This window comes from Castanea sativa, chromosome 8 (genome assembly GCF_040712315.1).
Source record: "Castanea sativa cultivar Marrone di Chiusa Pesio chromosome 8, ASM4071231v1".
NCBI classification, from domain to species: Eukaryota; Viridiplantae; Streptophyta; class Magnoliopsida; order Fagales; family Fagaceae; genus Castanea; species Castanea sativa.
This window is the reverse complement of record NC_134020.1, coordinates 29,076,591-29,088,124: the sequence shown is the minus strand read 5'-3', so window position 1 is coordinate 29,088,124 and position 11,534 is coordinate 29,076,591. Positions and strand designations below refer to the sequence as shown.

The 11,534-nt window shown below is 35.7% G+C and overlaps 1 long non-coding RNA gene across 1 annotated transcript; it reads right to left on the bottom strand.

The window, feature by feature from the left end:
- Nucleotides 1–4,960: 4,960 nt before the first annotated feature.
- LOC142607077 (uncharacterized) lies at nucleotides 4,961–10,833 on the bottom strand. The gene is made up of 5 exons (XR_012839228.1): nucleotides 9,984–10,833; nucleotides 7,956–8,055; nucleotides 7,139–7,215; nucleotides 6,708–6,805; nucleotides 4,961–6,172 (listed from the first exon to the last, which is right to left on the bottom strand). It is a non-coding gene; the product is annotated as an uncharacterized LOC142607077 (long non-coding RNA).
- Nucleotides 10,834–11,534: the final 701 nt, after the last annotated feature.

Below are 11,534 nucleotides of genomic sequence, written 5' to 3'. Positions count from 1 at the left end.
TCACTAGGTAATTCAAGAAATTCATGAAAAATGTCAATGAAAAAGGCTTCGACAAGGACCGTAGGCAATCTAGTTATTCTCAGTTCAAGAGCCAAGATAAAGGGAAGAAGGATGCTAGGGATGGCGATCAGTACACTGTTCCCGCAGGACCCAAGTGCTTCAGGTGTCAAGGTTTCGGTCACATGAAACAGGAGTGTCCCACATATCTCAAAAGCATTGGGAAGAGCAAGGTACTAGCTGCTACTTTAAGCGACACTGAGCTTGAGGATGATTCTGACAATGAGGATAACAGAATTTTGAATGCCTTCACTGCCACTGTCAATCCTACTAAAGGGATTGTTGAAGTAGTGGATGAAGAAGAGGAATTGGTGGAATCCAAATTTGAAAAGATGGATGATCAAGATGATATCCATACAGCCTATGAGAAACTGTACAAGCTTTCTAAGAAGCATGAGAAACTCTATAGGCTGGCCACCAAGAAGCTCAATGACGTGGAACTTGACCGTAAGGAGCTTTCTACTAAGTTTGATGAAGCCAACCAAACTATTGGGGCACTGAGATTCGAGAATAATTTCTTGGCTAAGAAGACCAAGAAGCTTGAAGCGGAGCTGTTTCAAGTTAAAGCTCAATTGGAGAGGACATCAAGTGCAAAGCTGGATGAGATGCTCAGCATTCAGAAATCCGCTTCTGATTAAACCAGTTTGGGGTATGAATTCTCTTCCTCTAATATCGCTTCTGCTAGTACTACTGTTTTTGTTCCTCCTGCTAATAACATTAAAATTGAGAACAATGATGTTAAAAATGAATTAGCAAGTGAGAACCTAGACAAGGGTAAATCCATCTTAGGAGCACCACCTAAGCCTGAGAAGAAGGAAAATAAAAACCCTAGGGCTAAGAAGGCTAACTCTCAAAAGCCTAAACAAAAGAAGCAGCATCTCTGTCATCATTGTGGTATTGCCGTTCATACTCGACCAAATTGCTATAAGTGGTTAGCCACTCAACAGAGCAATGACATGATAGCATCTAGGAACCAGAATCAGCTTCAAACATCTCTTTCTCCTCTTGGAGATCTTCTTAAAGCCCTCATGTTCCTTTCGAACTTGAACGGTTTCAATCCTTCCCCCTCTTCACTGGTTCAAGAGTTTGCAAAAAGGAAAGGTTCTTCCAAGGTGTGGAAGGAAAAGGGTTCCAAGTGATTTATTCATTTTTTCTCTCTCTCCCCTTCTTGTTTTTGTTTTTACATTACTTGTGTGTTTTGCTTTACTGTTTTTGAGTTAGTCTAGTTTTATGCATTGTTTTGATTTGATTAACAAGTTTTTGTTTGATTACTTTCAATTTTTGGTTTTATTTTGCTTTTCAAAAAAAAAATTGAAAAATCAAAAAAATACAAAAACAGTGTGTGTATGTGTACATCGGTTCATGTAAACCTTAAAATGGCCATTGAAACAGAGTTTTCTAAACTTTGTATCTCTTGTAACTTAGATGAGCATCTCTATGCACAACTAAGCAAGTGAGCTTTGTGGCTTTTTGTTTGTGATGAGTAAGGTTAAGTGATCTCTTGAACTTAACACTCGTATCACTCTTTTTGACGGGTAGAACTAGAAAATCCTAAGAGAAAGGCATAAATAACCATCTCACCACTATTACCCTCTAATCATGAAATGACATCTGTATGCTTCGGCATAGCAAAAGTGCAATGTCAATGACATCTATATGCTTCGGCATAGCAAACGTGCAATGTCAAAAGCTTAATATAATTGGGTATTTCTTTTCTCTCTTTCATATACCCATACATGGTTTGCTTAATAAAAAGAAAATATGCAAAGAAAATAAAAGCAAAAAGATAAAAAAAAAATGCTTTAAATATGATTGCAAGCGTGTTTTCTAGGAGATGTGGGAGTTATAGGATGTACCTCGAAGGTGATAGTCCCCATCAAATAGTTATGATTGTGTGTGAGTTGAAGTGATTTTCTCATATCTCAAATCGTCATATCTTAGAGACACTTATGCAATCTTGCGATGTTTTCACATACAACACGCAATATTCTTTGCTATTTCTGATACATGTGCAGGTACAATGTGATTTGGCCATCACAAGGTTTACATGTGTTGATGTATGCTCACTAAACTGTCTTGACTTGTTTTTGAAATATAAAATCGGTTAGACTTGTTTAGTGTGTGAGTGTGTATTTTGAGATCCTTGTGCTTAAAATTGTTGTTGAGAGATGATTTTGAGAGTCTAATATGTTGATTGGATCATTGGTTGAGTTGCATGCATGATTGCATTCATGTTTGTGTTTTTCCCTTCTCGAAAAACTATTTTGAAAAGTTGGCTCGACACCTCCTCGATACCTTCTCGACACCTGGCTGTCTGTCGAGCTTCTCAGTTTTTTCTTATCACAATCTCAATAGCTTCTCGACACCTTCTGGATCGATTGAGAAACCTCCTGTCCTCTCGATAGCTTCTTGACACCTGGTGGATCGATCGAGCATCTGTTCTAGTGTCCTGTCTTATTTCTCGACACCTTCTCGATAGCTGTATCTATCAGCGTTGTATTTCTCGACACCTACCTCGACAGATGTCTCGACACCTCTCGATACTTGTATCTATCAAGATTTACTGAAACCTCTATTTAAAGGTTCTGTGCGATCCGTTTCTCTTTTCTCTTGATCTCTTTCTCGATAGTTGTCTTTTCATCTTCCAAACCTCTCTCTCTCACTCCAAATCCTTTTCTCAAGGTTTCTTCAAGCCTCTTCAAGTTTTTATTCACTTGGTAAGCTCCTTTTCCCTCATTCTCATGCATTTCATGTCTTGAAACCTAAACTTTAGGGTTTTTGAAAAATTTTGGGGTTTTTCAAAATTGATGAGTGTTTGTTGAAATTTTTGGGATGAGTTTTGTAGATTTGATCTTCAAAACTCCATGCATTGCATCACATTAGCATTCTATTTGTCTTCTCATGCATTTAGATATGTGCAATATGTTTGTGTGCTGGTAAGATTGGATTGGGCTGAGCCCATGATGTTTTTCAAATTGCATGTCCCATGTTCATGCATTTCTCATGCATACGTTCTCTTTTCAATATACTTGTTATATTTGAACTGTTTTTGGGACTTTTCTGAGTGTTTCCTTCTCCCCCCTCTCTGTATGTTTACGTTAGTAGTGTCTATGGCACCAAAACGTAAGTCTATTCCGACCCAGAACCCTCTTTGTTCTAGGGCATCCTCATCTTTTGATCCTACTCCTCTTTCTGTTCGATTCCGTGATGAGAAAGCCCATCAGGACTTCTCAGAGAACTTCTCTAAACAAGGTGTTCATTCGGAACGCCAAGTTGTTCTGGTGAACTTCGCCGACACCGATCTTCCCGATGTCTTTTACAAACGGGAATGGGAGTCACTGTGTAATGTCCTGGTCACTTGTCCTTTCGTGCTCATCCAGGAGTTCTACTCCAACATGCATGGATTTGATTCTTTAGTACCTCTTTTTCACACTCGCGTTCGAGGTATGCGTATTGTTGTCACACTGGAGTTGGTATTCGATGTGCTCTATATACCGAGGGTTGCGCATCCTGATTACCCTGGTTGTGAGCGTTTGCGGACTGTGTCCAAAGATGAGATGATCACCTTTTTCTGTGAGTGCCCTTCTAATTGGGGTGAGCACTAGTTTACGTCATGTCGGCCTTTTGCTAAAGGTCCTCGTTTCTTAAACATGGTTATGACTTTTGTCTTGTATCCTCTCTCTCACTACAACTCTATCACAGAGCCTCATGCTCGTTTTTTGTTGTCTCTTTTTGAGGATCTTATTATTGACTTTCCTTCACATTTCATCTTTTCTATCATAGATGTGTATAAGGATACGGCTACCCGTGATAAGCTCATCTTTCCTTCCACTATCACGAGGATTTTACGCCATTTTTCTATCCCTTTTCCTGTCTCCGACCCTTTTCATGTCATGGTTGCCATAGACGCCGCTACCGTAAAACGTAGTGAGGCGCAGTTTAGGTCACAACAGACAGGTTCAGCAGCTCCTTCCTCCCGTTCTGCTCCATCTAGATCTGCTCGTGCTTCATCCGCTCCCTCCTCTTCTACGAGCGATGTGTCACTCGAAGACATCATGGCACAGAGTTGTATCAAGTGAATGTTCGTGTTGGTCGCATTGCTCGGCGACAGGCGACCATGGGTGGTTTTGCTCCTGAGGGTTCTCCTCCACCACCTCCTGTGGCTTCTGTGTTTGAGGATGATGATGGTGATGACGATGATGCTTCGGATGATGATGCTGGAGATGCTAGCTCTACCGATGAGATGTCTACTTGACACTCTTCCCTTTGTCACTCATGACAAAAAGGAGGAGTAGTTTTGGGTTATGAGAGTAGTCATACTTAGGGGAAGAGCTTGTGCATAGGGACATTTTTTATAGGGGGAGTGTTGAGTGTTGAGGGATGTAGTAAGGATTACTGGTATCTTTTTCTTTTCTCTACTTTAAATACATTTTCTTTTTGTACCTAGGTCTTGTGACCATTATTACATACATTGTGCTTATCTTTGTTATATATGTAATGATGTATGTTTTCTTCACCTACCTCTACATGTGTTGTTTCTTTTCTCTCTTTATACACATGATTCTCTATTTGTATGCAATCTATTATTTATGTTTCACACTAAGATGCCTTGATGAGTTTTGTTTAAAGTGTTTCAGAAATACAAGTTGTCAAAGTCTACTTGTCATAAACTCTCTTCTTGCAAAATTTTTCAAGAGTTTGTGTTAGGATAGATTTTATTGTATTCAACAAGTGAGTATGAGTTGAGTGATTTATGACTTCTCACATATGTTCATTTGTTTGTTGTGGTTTTGTCACGGATTGCCAAATGGGGAGATTGTTAGGACATATGTGTTTCACTTGTTAAGAACACATGTCATTCATTATTTATGTAATTGGCTAATCCTTTGACAAAACGCACTTTGTTTGTAATTGGGTAGAATTAGGATGAGTTTTATACTTCAAGAAACTGTGTTTCAAGATCAAGTGTTGAAGTTATCAAGTCTGTCCAAGAAACAAGCTGAATAGTGCAAGATTATTAAAGCTCGACAACTAGCATGTGTCCAGGTTTAAAGAGCTGTTCTAGCCCCGTGGCTTGACAACTGCTCGACAGCATCTCGATACCTCTATCTATCGAGGTTTAAGAAAAACAGATTCTGAGTTCTGTTTTGATTCCAATCTGTGGATGTGTCTTTGGACCTTCTTTTCTCCTAACCCTAGACATATAAAAGGATTAGTTTAAGGGCCGTCAAAGCGTGGCAAGTTGCACAAGCATTGAGAAATTCTTGTTCATGCAAATTGTAACTTGAGACGAAGTTCTTGCCCTAGTTCATATCTCTTGTGAAGAAGTTGCTGTGTCTTTGCACCGTAGGGTTTTGTAACCAAGCATCTTCTTGACCTTCATCGTGTAGATGAATTGAAGAACTTTGCAGCCAACAATCTTCTCTAGTTGGTAATTGAAGTCGCGTACTGAGATCCGCGCAATTGGTTAGTCACGTACTTGGGAGCCGTGCATTGAAAAGAGAAATTGTCACTACAAAACAAGTCCAATTGGGTATTGGAGTAAGGGTTCAACTGTAGGTTGGTAAGGTACTTGGGATTCCTTTACTTGTAACCGTTTGTTGTGATAATAGTGGAATTTCGGGAGTGGTGACCTTAAATTCACCTGGTGGGGTTTTTGCCGTGTAGGTTTTCCCCATTCGTAAACAAATCACCATGTCATTTAATTTCCGCTGCATACTTTAGTTTATTGGTGATTTGTTTGTGCTACCACGCGTTTGCATGTTAATTTGATTAATTAATAACTTGGCTAATTAATTAACTTAATCTATCACAAGGGGTCAATACGTTTGTTGGCCTATCAATTCATATACCATCGTTAAACACCAAAAACAAATACATCAAAAACCACATTTTTATAAAAAATAAAAAACACAAATCAAAAGTAAATGCCAATCTAATCAATGTATGTGTACAATTTAGCAAAACATAAACTATTTACTGACCTTAATTATTTTTCAAATTTAATTAAACTCCTTCCCACATGGAATGATTGAAATGCCTCGACAAATTCAACAAAACAGTAAGGTTCATTTTGACATGCCCAATATTGCTTTTCGTCTTTATGTGATGTCACCTATAAATATTTTATTATGCATATGGATTAATGAGTCTCCATGTGATGCTCACCTTTCAGAGATCAAGCATTTCTATTGGAACATATTAAACAGAAAAACCTATATCTACACCTGCTTCTTGAAAGAAGTTAGCCACATTTTTCCTTGCAAGACATTTAAAGCCCATGGATTCAAAAAATCAAGCTCGAGTTTGCAGGGACCTTCATTCACAATCTGGCCATTAGAGGGGATAATAATATCATCAAAAAGATCAAAGTCTCTTGTACTGTTGGTTGAAGGAGGTGAGATGACAGGAGTTCAATGGAGAGTGTGAACACATTATTTAAGCAAATTTACTATTTGAAAAGTTGTCAAGCAATCCAAATCAATAGATATCTCATCCATAAACAATGCTTTTACTGGTCCAACCAGCATCTGAACTTCCACTTTTTTTTTTTTTTGAGCAAGAGACCTCGTCTTTCATTTAATTATCGAAGACATAATTATTTCAATCAACAAAAGTTAAGGTAAATTGGTGTTCATAATCTAGTTTACCTGCTATAACACACTTTCTTTGTCCCCCTGAGGCTGAGATACCCCTTTAACATTTGATCTCCAACCATGGTAACAGTGTACACTTCAAATCCCAATACCTGTAATGAAGTGAACTCAAATAAATGATAAATCAGGCAAAATTGTTATGGAACTTTGACACTCCATGCTAATGTTGCCTTTAGAAAATAATCTATAATGTTGTTAGCTTGCCTCTTGGCCTTCAGTTAATGCTCCCTTAAAATAGTAGAAGCCAAAATAAAATCACATAACTTGTCAATCGCAACGAATGTGACTTCTTTAGACCAGAAAAGGTGAGTCTATATATTAAATCTTACTTTGAGCATAGGCTTTGATAAAAACACAATTTGAGCTAGACTATCTATCATTTACTGAGGTAGGGAATAAGTCATTCACAACAACTTCTTTCTTACCTTCATGAAGAAATCAATATCTAGATAAGACATAATATTGGCTGCTTTCTCTCTTCTAGGCAACTCTGCTTGCATCTCTGCAATTTTACAAAATAGTATGCAAGTGAGTCTTGTATTACAAAAACTGATTATGTGGAGTACACCAACCATAATACTGTCAAACATTACAATTGAAAACAATATTAAAAAATTCAAGTACTCTAATGGAATTTGAAAGAGGGAATTCTTGTTTGGAATTCACATCCTTTCTAATAGTGTGGAAATTCATAAAAATTACCAAAATTTAATAGTTAAACCAAAATTTTATTTTTGGTACTCTAACATCAAAGCATTGAATATTCTTTTATAGGCCAAAAATACAAACAAATAAATCACATCCTAACTTTTTTAGCTTATTAAGATGATTAAGTTACTCAAGTATGACTTAAAAAAAAAAAAAAAACACTCAGGTATGAATTTTATGTACTAATGACACTAACAAAGATACTCTTGATAAAGAAATCATATCCACTCATTTGTTACACTCTGCTTGAATAGATTGTAACATTGACTTCCTTAATTTCTTGTTCCAATTCCACTCCATTTCTCACATTGCAAAAATGCATAAAACTAATGAATTTCAACGTTTTAACCAACAATATCTAGTAACTGACCAACTAATTTTGCCTATGAATCATGGGCCAGGAAAATGGACAGTAATTGCACAGTTGATATAAAGCTTCTATGATAATAGATTATGGATGAATCTTGCAACTCAATGTGTCAACTTCAAGGAATTGGGTTAAGACACGCATGTTCTCAAGGTCAGTAAACTTACGCCAAGATGCAGATATGACTGGCTCCCATAACTGCTTGTAAAAGTACTCGTGTTTATGCCTGTATGCTTTTCCATTTTGTATTTATTATTTGCCCTTAGCCTGATAAAGAAACAATAAGATTAGAAATTTTTGGAAAATTTAGATCCTGGTTGATAAAATTAACAAGTTTTAAACTCAAGTTGTTAATTAGATTTATTATAAATAAACTTTGTTAAAATAAACTAACATCAATATCATGTCAAAATCATGCAGCGAAAAAGTAAATAAGACAAGATATGATGACCCAGGAAAACTAATGAATCAAACTAGTTTCACAGTAAAAAACTTGGGGGGAAACCTTCCCGAAAAGCAATTCACTATAGTAAAGAGAAGTTTTAGATCTAGTACAAAACTTTTGTTCCTAGACTCTACAATCCACGTAGATAAACTTACAGCAGAAACCTTCTACTACTTCAGAACCTTTGAACTCTTCAATATATGAACGCCACCCTTTTGCACGGATCCTAGTACGTGACTAACTTACCAACTTGAAGAAGATGTTGGCTGTAAAGTTCTTCACTTCATCAACAATGAAGATCAAGAAGCACTCAGTCACCTTTTGCATGTGTTCTTCTTGTATTCTCTTCTATGACGGCTTTTAAAATAAACCTTATATATATATATATATATATATATATATATATATATATATATATATATATATCTAGGGTTGTGAAAAAGAAACCCTACACATACATGTCAGCATGGGCCGAAAATCAGATCTAGAAATCTGAATTTCGTAATTCTTGATAGATACAGTATCTGTCAACAACTGTCGAGTCCTCGATAGATAGATATCTGTCGAGAGCTGTTGAGCTTTAATGAACAACACTTCTTCACTTGTTTCTTGGACAAACTTACATGACTTTAACACTTGAACTTAAAACCTTGTTCCTTGAAGTATTAAACACATCATATATCTACCTAATTACAAGTAAAGTGCGTTTTGTCAAAGGATTAGCTAATTACATAAAATATGTCCTTAACAGAAATGATTAAGACCATATGTTAAGGTCTAGCTTGGTTTCTCACTTTTTAAAAATAAAATGCTATTAAGTTTTTGCCAGAGCAAAGGAACACTAAAACCAAGAAAGTTATACCTTTTTCTTTCAATTTGCGCTCAAAAGAGCATATAATTAAGAAGACATAACTTATTGAAGGTGATGCACAACAATGTAATTAAACATGATTAATTACAATTATAGAGAATTGTTAAAATTAGAGTCTGGAAATAAAAGTGGTACACGTAAACTGAGACTGGAGCATCAAAATTGTATACATGAAGATGAAGTGCAACTCTAACACTTGTTATTAGAGACACAAGCTTCAATAAAAATATATATTTTGCTTCTAAGCCAAAAGGGACTGCCAAAATAATCAAGAGTATAATTTGCAAGAAAGACACATATTTGCCAGTCTGCTAAAAAAATGCAAACCTTCTTAAGTACCTCCAAAAAATAGTAAAATAGTCAAAATTCAAGATAGTTAAAAAGAAACTCAAAAACATCCTTTACTAGATATAACCTTTATACAAACCCAAAATTTGATCAATGCATTAGATGAAGAGAGGAGGGGAGATTCAGAAGCTCTTTAAACGAAGTAATATCTTGTAGGAAGCTAAAATTAGGTAACTATTGTTTATAATGGGCTCTTTCTTTGAAAAAAAAATTCTTACTCTTTGTTACTCTAACAAAATACTATCAAAATGAGATCACCTGCAAGAATTGCACAAGAAAAAAAAAATCACCAATTCAACTAAAAAAATATTCATCCTATTTTCATTTCTCCATTTTCTAGGCAACAAACAGGAATTTAACCAAAATAAGAAAGCATAAATATCACCCAAATAAAAATAAAAATAAAAGTTTCATTTTTATTTCATCTGATTTTCTCAACAACCAAACAACGTTGAAACAAAAGAAAATTCTTTGGTTCTTGGCAACCAAACAAAACTTAAGCAAAAGAAAAAGAGCCAAGAAAGAGTGTACCTTCCATGGAGGCAGAGCAGCGGAGAGATTGAACTGCAGTGGAGAAGTTGAGAGATTGGTAACTGAACACAGGAGGAGGAGTGGAAGAAGAAGTAGGGATGGTTCTAGAAAGATACAGTGAAGAATTAAAAATCCTAGACCTAAGAGAAGAAGAAGCTCTGGAACTCCATTGGAGGAGTTGTTTATGGGTGAAGGGGAATTTTTTTGTTCTTGATATTGAAGTCGGCTTCATCTTCCTTCTTCTGCTTCTTTTTTTTTGGAAAAAATAAAAAGAGAGAGAACTCTAATATGTGATTTTGTGAAGGTGAGAGGCTCATTCTTAAGAGACACTAAGAGACGTTCTCTTTAGAACTAAGACAATGAGTTTTAGAGTGATTGAGATTAATGTGAAAAAACAAAAAACAAAAACATGAAGAGCCAAAAGACAAAGAGAGTCGTTAAAGACTCATTCTTGATTTGAGGAAATTTGAACATGTATTTATGGTGTGGTCCTCATTTGACACTTATATTTAGAAAAATTTATTGAGACATATGGTGCAAAATTAGAATATCATTTGACAGCTAATTTGAATTTCTCTCAGATTCACCTATTATTATTATATATAGATATATAGATATATATATATATATATAATATTTTATTTAGAGAAACATTTAAGAGAGAGAGAGAACGAGGAGCTTGAGAGTCTACATAGGTGTCCAGGTGAAATGTTCTTGTTTAGGATATTTGTGTGGTCTTCTTTGGTTTTTGTATTAGGTGTTAATGTATTATTTATTTTGGTACAAAAATTTTAAAAATTTTGATATGACACATGGCGCAAAAATTGAGAATTCAATTAACTCACTTGACCCAAAAAGAAGACACGTGGCGCAAAATTGAGAATTCAATTGAAATCCAATTACATTTTCTCTCAACTTCACCTATATATATATATATATATATATTTTAACGCACTTGGAACAAAGATTAAAAAACTTAAGTAGAGACATGACACAAATTTAAGTGGATAATTATGGTGTGATCCTACATAAATTTAGACACATGGCGTCTAAATTTTACGCCATGTGTCTAAATTTATGTGGGATCACACTATAATTATCCACTTTAAGTTTGTGCCATGTGTTTACCTAAGTTTTTTAATCTTTGTAGTAAGTGAGTTAATATATATATATATATATATATATATATATATATGAAATGGTCAAAAATTATAATTGAAAACATAATTTAAAGTGTCTCGGGTCACTGAATGACGTAGCTGACATTGACATCAGGAAAAAATAAAAAATAAAAAAGGGTCAAATTTCTCTCCCAACTCCCAAGACCATAACCTCTATAGCTTTGGTTTCTCGTCCTAGGAGTCTAGGACTCATCGCCCCACTAGGCCTTTTGAGTTGTACCCGTTGTTCCAAATATAGGGCCCATATCAACAATTTGAAAGCAAAGGGCGTTTTCAGGAGGCCGCCCTAGAAGCCCAACCCATATGCACCACAGCACAGTGGAGACGCCTCGTGCAAACTTAAGGGTACATTATTTTTGAGCTTCTTAGT